Raw genomic sequence first — 8,993 nt, 5'->3', positions numbered from 1 at the left:
GGCTTTGGAAACTGCCCTCTAAGCCCTTGGCCCACCAGGTGCTTTGGGCTACCTTACAACCCATGTGGGTCCTCTGTCAGGACGTTGTAACTCCTTAGTTAACAGAGGAGCTGATAGAGGGGCTGGATGTGCTTTACCCCTAAATACTTAAGCAGTATCCATTTCAGGGCGAGCGGGAGCTGGAGCCCACAGCTCATGGAATCTTGAGTTGGAGAGGCCTTTAGAGATCATTAGGGTGGTGGTCCCCAAACGCCGGTTTCCATACCTCCTGGGAACTTGTTCGAAATGCCCCAGTCCAGACCTATTGAATCTGAATCTCCGGGGATGGGTGGAGCATTTTAAACGGCCTTCCAGATGATTTGGCTACACGCTCAGGTTTGCAACCCACTGCTCTAGGCTGACCCCACCAGTTTTCAAGGGGGGACCTCAAGCTCCAGGAAGGTCACCTTGACGCCTCCTCTCATGCAGGTACCTTCTCTGCTCACTGCTGCATATCTGCAGCTTGCTGGTGGGTTTTTTTTTTTTAATGTTTTCAGAATCATAAATAAGCTTACCACTGGCTATTACATTACCATGGCAACCTGGCAGCTGGCTAGAAAGAAGCAGGTAGCACAGCTGCCTTGGGGTCTCGGCGGCACTAAAGTAATTGTGGATTTTTTTCTCTGTTGGCCTCTGCCTGGCCTCTTCGTTTTTCTCCTCATTTCCTCCTCCTTTCTTCTCCGTTTGGCCCTTATTCCTCCCTCATCTCATTAGGAGCAACATGTGCTCTAATTGTTTTAGATTTTCCAAGGGCTGCCAAATCTAACCTCTCCTTTGAAACTAACAATAATACCACCAATGGGCCCATGTGAGCCTGGCTATTTGACTGCTTTTTTATCCCCATCAAAATGTTGTATTAAAATGTCCTTGAATTTGTTTTGATAAGGTACATGCACAGAGTGCAAAATTCTAAAGGTACAAAATGGCACACATTAAGAGTAAGTTGGACTTCCCTGGTGGTCCAGTGGTTAAGACTCCATGCTTCCAATGCAGGGGCCACAGGTTCGATCCCTGGTCAGGGAACTAAGAACCCACATGTGGCGCGACCAAAAAAAAAAAAAGACAAAAAAAAAGTAAGTCACCCGACTCCGTGGGCTCTAGGTCTTAGCGATCCTTCTCCAGCATTTAGAGTTGCCTCATGCCTTTTAATAGCTGCATATTCCAGGGTGTAGATGTACCACCACTTCTTTAAGTGGTCCCCTGCTGATGGATATTTGGGTTACTTCCAGTCTTCTGCTATTTTCATCCCCATTTTACAGCTGGGAAAGCTGTGATTCAGAGAGGGAAGTGGTTTCTGGAAACTCCCAATGCAATTGTGGGCCTCTGTAGGCATTGCTTAGCTACAGAATCTAAGAAAAAAAGGAAGAGTTGACTGACTCCTGAATTGCAGACAGGAAAGAGCCATCCAGAGACCTGATTTCTTTTCTTGCCCTGCTGAGGTCTTAGCTAGTTCAGTTAAATTCTGCTAACATTGACTGATGCCTGGTGTGTAATTAAATGATTGTGGAAGTGTTTCACATCTGTCTTCGCTGCTAGATGATAATCTTTGTTAGGGCAAAGATCATGTTTCCTTCCCTACTGCATCCCTAGCAAGTACTATACTCCTGGCAAGCACTGGGTGTACCATAGGTGCTCAATTAATACTTGTTGAATGAATGAATGAATGTGCCAGGATTGTGTGTGGTTAAGACAATGGGCTTAGAGGCCTGGGTTTGAATCCTGACTAATTAGTTGTGTAATCCAAGACCCATTACTCAGCTTCTCTGTGCCTGAGTTTCCTCAGCTGTGAAATGGGAACACACCCTCAGTGTTGTTAGATCAAGTGACTGAATGCTGTCAACTCTCCGTCACAGAGCTCTGTACACAGTGAGCGCTCAGCCATTTCTCTCAGCTTCTTCCAGGGTCATGTATGGCAGGGAAATTCTGACGGGGGAACCAAAAGATCTTTTAAGATGAGGTAATTTGAGCTGGGCTCCGAGGGAGGAGTAAGATTCCAGTTTATGCGGCTGGGGCCAGATCTCTTTACTGAGTCCATGCAACTATAAAATGGAGATGACGACACCCAGTTTCTGGCTCCCTCTGGGAAGATGGTCCCACCTAAAGTCCCCCAGGAGGAAGACAGCACACAATTAAAAGGCAGCATCATTATTCAGCTGGAAAACCACCTTCACAGGACAAGTGAACTGAACCCCACCAAATATGATTCGCTTGTGCTGTGTGTAACTGAATATTTAGCGTGGATTTAACCCAGGGAGCCAACTATGCTGTTGGTTTGAGTCAAGTTTAATGAGGCACTTCATAAACGTGGAGGTAATTAGTACCATCCAGATGCTGGTTGCATGTGAAGCTTTTGCTGCTTCCATGGCTGAAGCAGGGAGATGAAGTTCTGGACTGTGGACTCCTCAGGGGGATTTGGAAGTATGAGCTCCGGCCTGGACCTTTGCTTCAGCTGTAATCTCCTCCTATAGATTGAATGTCACCTACTCTGGGAAGCCTTCCTTGATTGCCAAAGGCAGAGTCTGATGCTTCTCCCGGGTTCTTATGTCATTCTGCACACACTTCCTTTGTAGAACTCAAAATATCCTACTGTGTTAGTGTCTATGTCTGTCTCTCCCACCAGAGCCCAAGATCTTGTCTCCAGTGTTTCCCTGACATACAGTTGGCACTTAATGGATGTCTGCTGGATAAAGCTTTTCAGATTTCAAAACTGTGGGAAACCTTGGGTCTCAAGAACAAGTTATAGCATTTGGATTTTCCTGGGAAGGGCAAACCCTCTGTGGTGTTGACGTGTAATCTACCTTCTGATGGAAATTCTGTTTGATGACCTCTTTAATGAGCCCAGCATTGAAATGTGAACCGCACCTCCTTTGTAGCAGACCTGCTCCTGGAAGATCCTACAGCACAGGAATAGGACCTGGGTACCATGGGTTTATAGACACCCAAGTGTGGAATCCAGCCCTTGGTTCACACCTTGTAGAAAGCAAGAGGACAGGCCTTGAGCTATCAAAGTCGGTTATCTGCTGGAAGGCTCCTGGAGGCCCAGAAAAAGAGTCCAGAATGCGGTGAGCCTCCACTGTTGTTTGGGCTCTGCTGGTTCTGAAATGAATGTATTGCTGGCCTTTCTGGCATGTAGAAGATGTCCTCACCATTTGGAGGAAAGCGGCCCCTCGTTTTGGTCCTGCATTCTGGATTCATCAGGATGTACCATGCTCAGCATTCCTGGTTTCTCCCTGGAGCTGAACCTAAGGGCAGAGAAGGAGTTGATGGAACACTGCAGAACTGGGCTCAGGCAAGAACCCCACCCAAGGCCAGGTGTGGCCAAGATCCCTGCTCTGAACAAGGTCCTGGACTCGGAACTCACCACAGTCTCTGGCTGACCCTTGCAGCTGGCGTTGCTGCCTGGGGTGGGGGCTTCTGATGGGTCGTGGTTAAGTTCAGCATCTTTGCTCCAGCAGGGACTGAGGAGAGGGTGTGTGCATCCCATCCACCTGCCTCTTCCTACCTCTTGGGATTCCCACAAATGGGGGTTCAGATTTCGGGCAGCCGAAGTGACAAATACTAGCTTTTCCCCTATTCTGTGAATTCCATGTTGTCTTCTAGTACTCTTCAGAAAGGCTCCATCTCCTGGTCCCAGTTAGTCACTCAACAAACATTCATTTGAGCCTACATGTACCAGGCAGTGTGCTAGGTGCCGAGAGGCAGGAGTGAACAAAGGAAATAGAGTTTACATTCTAGAGGGGGAGAAACTGATGATAAATAGGCAAATAAGACAATTACAGATTGTGATAATGTTATAAAAGAAACAGGCAGGAAGCTGTGATAAAAAGTAAGGAAGGTCTACTTAGAAAGAGAATTTCTGTAATCTATACCCCAAAACTTAGTGGCTTAAAATACCCATTTATTTAGATCATGATTTTGTGGGTCAGGTATTTGGGAAAGACTGGGCTGGGAGGTTCATCTCTGTTCCATGTGGTATCAGCTGAGGTGTCTGGGGCTGCGGAGTCCACTTCCAAGATGGTTTCTTTTTTGCCCACAACTTTGTAGTGAAAAATTTCAAACATACAAAAAAAGTTGAAAGAATTATACAGCACATGCTATACCTACCACCTAGATTCTACACTTAACATTCTACCACCTTTGCTTTATCACACACCTGTCCATCTTTCCACCTCTCCAAGATGGCTTCTTCACTCCCGGGTCTGGTATCTGATGCTCCTCTGATTCCCTTCCTCCCCACGTGGCTTGGGCTCCTCCCAGCTCAGTGGTCTCAGGCTGGTCGCACTTCTTACATGGTAACTGACTTCCAGGCCAGTTAAGTGCCATGCCTGAAACGGACACAACATCTCTTCCACTGTACGCTATGGGTCCAAGCAGTCATGGGGCAGAAGAGCCCCTGTGGGATGGGCAATACTGCTGGAGCCATTTCTAGAAAAAACAATTAGCTAGAAAGGACGATCACAGAAGCCCTTTCTGAAAAGTAGTATTTGGGCAGAGCCCTGAGGTATGAGAATGAGCCTGTCTTGTAAAGAGCTGGGAGAAGACAGCATTCCAGACAAAGACACCAACAAAGGCAAAGGCTAGGAGGTGAAAAAGCAAGTCTTGTGCCTCTACTTTCCTTTGCCCATATCCAAATCCAGCCCATCATCCGGGACCCACATCGAGCCACCTCCCTCATGAAGCCTTCCCAGATACCTCATTCTCTGCTAACGCTTCCCTTCATCCTAGAGCACTCATGCCTGGAGTGCTCATCTGGCTTGAACAGCTTAGCTGGGTAGTACAGTGGTTATGCATGCAGTCTCTGTGGGGACTTGGGGAAGTTGCTTAACTTCTCCGGCCCTAGGTTTCTTCATCTGTAGATGGGAATAATACCTGCCTTACAGGTTTGCTGGGGGGAGGATATTGATATATGTAAAGTGCTGCGCACCTGATGAATACTCAATAGATGGCAGCTATAATTAATCATTTCAAACTGGTTCACCCTGTCGTGTTAATCTAGTTTAGAAAATTTTCTCAGAGAGACACCATGCCTTTTTCAACGTTTTCTCTTTCATCGTGCAAGCAGTGTGCCTCGCACAGATATTATGGATAGGAACAAGCACGCCACAGAGCGCTCCACCATGCTGTGGTGCTAATGGAGCCATGCAGGGCACAGAGATGAGTAAGACTCAGCTGGATCCCTCCAGAAGCTTCCAGAGAGTAAGAAGGTAGCTGTGCTTGCAGCAGCCATGCTGGGGATTTTTCACATTTGGATACAGATAGTAACAGGTTTCAAAGCACCTGCACATCTGTATTAGTTTGCTATGGCTGCCATAACGCAGTACCACAAACTGGGTGGCTTAAATAACAGATAATTATTTTCCCACAGTTCTGGAGGCTAGGAATCAGAAATCAAGGCTGAGGACTGTGGGGAGGAATCTGTTCCATGTCTCTCCCGTAGCTTCCAGCGGTTTGCTGCAATTTTTGGCTTCCCTGACTTGTAAAAGCCTCACCCTGAGCTCTGCTTTCATTTTTACACGGCATTCTCCCTTACGTGTGCATCGTGTCCAAATTTCCCTGTTTAATGAAGACACCAGTCATATTGGATTAGGGCCCATCCTAATAACCTCATTTTAATTTGACTACCTCTGCAAAGACCCTGTCTCCATACATGATCACATTCTGAGGTACTGGGGTTAGTTCTCCAACAAATCTTTTTGGGGGGACACAATTCAACATATAAGACATCTCTGTCTCCTATGATCCTCCTCATTCACACCCCACAGTGAGCCCCTCCAGGACAAGTACCAAGTCTTGTCCTAAATATCTGTATCTTTCCTTCCTTCTTTCTTTCTCTCTCTCTCCCTCCCACCCTTTCTTCCTTCCTTGCTTCCTTTTTTCTTTCTCTCTCTCTTCCTTTCTTTTTTTCTTTCTTTCCTTTTCTTTCTTCCTTTCTTTCGTTCTTCCTTTCTTTCTTTCTCTCTCCCTGCCTCCCTTCTTTCCTTGCTTCCTTTCTTTCTTTCTCTGTCTCTCTCTCTTTATTTTTCTTCCTTCCCTTCCTTCCTTCCTTCCTTCCTTCCTTTCCTTCCTTCCTCCCTCCCTCCCTCCCTTGCTTCCTTCCTCTCTCTCTCTCTTTCCTCCCTCCTTCCTTTCTTTTTTTTTGACTGTGGCGAGCGCAGCTTGTGGGATCTCAGTTCCCCAACCAGGGATGGAACCTGGGCCCGGGCCTACAGCAGTGAAAGCACCGAGTCCTAACCACTGGACTGACAGGGAAGTTGCCTAAATATCTGTACCTCTCAGGCCTCAGCTTCTCCCCACTGTCTTATGCGCCAAGCCTTTCCAACAGCCTTTCCACCTCCCACCATGCTTATTCCTTTTGTGCCTGGCAAATTCCTATTCATTCTTTGTTTCTAAGTTTAAATGTTACCTCCACAGAGAGGCCTTCCCCGATCACCTTTTCTTGATTGTATCTCCCATGCTATTTATTCTCTCATGGTTTCCTCTTATTTCCTCCCTACACACCTCATGGTTCATAAATATACATTTCTTTGTGATTGATTAATGAGGGTGTCAGATAACCCCTGGTCTGTAAACACAGTGAGGGTAGGGACCCAATTACTCACTATTGCCTTCCTGATTCCATAGTGTATGATCCAGAACAGAAACTCCATAAATATTCGTTGAATGAATGAATAAATAATACATCTTTGGATCCTCCATATCATCTCACATAGTATGGGATTAGTGAATGTTGAGTGAATTATAATTATTTCTGTCTGTGTCCTCCAGGAGAGAGTGAGCTCCTTGAGGATAAGATTAGGTCTCATTCTTTTTTTTTTTGTTTTTTTTTTGCGGTACGCGGGCCTCTCACTGTTGTGGCCTCTCCTGTTGCGGAGCACAGGCTCTGGATGCGCAGGCTCAGCGGCCATGGCTCACGGGCCCAGCCGCTCCGCGGCATGTGGGATCTTCGCCGACCGGGGCACGAACCCATGTCCCCTGCATCAGCAGGCAGTCTCTCAACCACTGCGCCACCAGGGAAGCCCTAGGTCTCATTCTTTTTTGAATCTTTAGCATCCAACCCCTCCTCCTTGATCTTCTCTGTACTAGTTATCTATGCTGAAAAAAAATTACCTTGAAACTTAGGAGCTTAAAATAGTAATATTTGTTATTTCACAACTTCTATGGGTCAGGAATTCAAGAGTGATTTTGTTGACTGTTTCTGGCTCAAGGTCTCTCATGAGATTATATTCAAGATTTTGGCCAGGGCTGCAGTTACCTGAAGGTTTGACTGAGGCTGGAGGATCCACTCCCAAGATGGCTCACACACATGGCTGGCAAGTTGGAGGTGGTTGTTGGCAAGAGGCTTGGTTATTATTCATGCAAGCCTCTCCCCAGGGCTGCTTGAGTGTCCTCACAACATGGATCCCTGATGAATGATCAAGAGAGAGCAATTAGAAGAACAATGTTTTTTGTGCCTTCATCTTGGAACTCATACTCCATGATTTCCACAATATCCTATTGACTATATCTGTCAGCCCTATTCAATGTGGGAAGGGGCTATACAAAGGCATGGATACCAGGAGTCAAGAATCACTCAGGTTCATAGTGAAGGCTGATTACCAAGTCCTATTAGATCTCCTTTCTCCCCATTACTTGCCCCACCAATACCCAGTCAGGAACTCTGTACTGCCATCCAAACACTTATCACATTATATGATAATATGTTCAAACTTAAGCTCCACAAAGGCAGAGACTCCATCTGTCTGGTTCAACAACCAGCACAAGCCATAGAGTAGGTACTCGGTGAATGTTTTGAATGAATTTTAATAATTTGCTTCTGTCTGAATTACAAAACTGTGCTTGTTTGTCTCCTCTCTGCATTTCATTGTAGGCTCTTAGCTCAGGGCCTGGCATAGAATTAAGTCTTCTATACAACGTAAATCAAAACTACAATGAGGCATCACCTCACACTGGCCAGAATGGCTATCATCAAAAAGTGTACAAATAATAAATGCTGGAGAGGGTGTGGAGAAAAGGGAACCCTCCTGCGCTGTTGGTGGGAATGTAAATTGATACAGCCACTATGGAGAACAGTATGGAGGTTCCTTAAAAAAACCACAGTTACCATATGATCCAACAATCTCACTCCTGGGCATATGTCCAGAAAAGATGAAAACTCTAATTCAAAAAGACACATGCACTCCAATGTTCACAACAGCACTGTTTACAATACCAAGACATGAAAGCAGCCTAAATGTCCACTGACAGATGAATGGATAAAGAAGATGTGGTACATATATACCATCTACTCTGCCATAAAAAAGAACAAAATAATGCCATTTGCAGCAACATGGATGGACCTACAGATTATACTAAGTGAAGTAAGTCAGAGAAAGACAAATATCATATGATATCACCTCTTTGTTGAATTTAAAAAAGTGATACAAATGAACTTACTTACAAAACAGAAATAGACTCACAGATATAGAAAACAAATTTATGGTTACCAAAGGGGAAGAGGGGAAGGGATAAGTTAGGAATTGGGGATTAACTGATACACACTACTATATATAAAATAAATAAACAACAGGACCTACTGTATAGCATAGGAAACTATATTCAATATCTTATAACAACCTATAATGGAAAAGAATCTGAAAAAGAATATATATATATACATATATATGTATATATGTATATGTATATAACAGAATCTCTGCCGTACACCTGAAACTTACACAACATTGTAGATCTACTTCAAAAAAAAAAAAGGCTTCTATAAATGTGTATAAACATTTGCTGAAATGGGCTGTGATAAAGGGGCTTGAAGAATCGACGGTGTCTGGATCTCACTTCCGTAGTCCTCTCCGTCCAGCTCAAACCCACTGGGTTGGGACAAAGGTCTGACAAAACCCAGCGGCCCGGATCCACCAACCGTAGCAACGAGGGCGGTCGGAGCTGAGCCCGCTGGTTGCTCA

At 45.3% G+C, this 8,993-nt stretch overlaps 1 long non-coding RNA gene and 1 other non-coding gene across 2 annotated transcripts; one reads left to right on the top strand and one right to left on the bottom strand.

Annotated features, from left to right (window-relative positions):
• Window positions 1–565: 565 nt before the first annotated feature.
• Window positions 566–8,933, bottom strand: LOC132437568 (uncharacterized). The gene is made up of 3 exons (XR_009522089.1): window positions 8,754–8,933; window positions 7,292–7,441; window positions 566–3,281 (listed from the first exon to the last, which is right to left on the bottom strand). It is a non-coding gene; the product is annotated as an uncharacterized lncRNA (long non-coding RNA).
• On the top strand, window positions 990–1,062 carry TRNAW-CCA (transfer RNA tryptophan (anticodon CCA)). Its single transcript has one exon. It is a non-coding gene; the product is annotated as a tRNA-Trp (tRNA).
• Window positions 8,934–8,993: the final 60 nt, after the last annotated feature.

Source organism: Delphinus delphis, chromosome 15 (genome assembly GCF_949987515.2).
Source record: "Delphinus delphis chromosome 15, mDelDel1.2, whole genome shotgun sequence".
NCBI lineage: Eukaryota > Metazoa > Chordata > Mammalia > Artiodactyla > Delphinidae > Delphinus > Delphinus delphis.
This window is presented reverse-complemented; position numbering and strand designations above follow the sequence as displayed.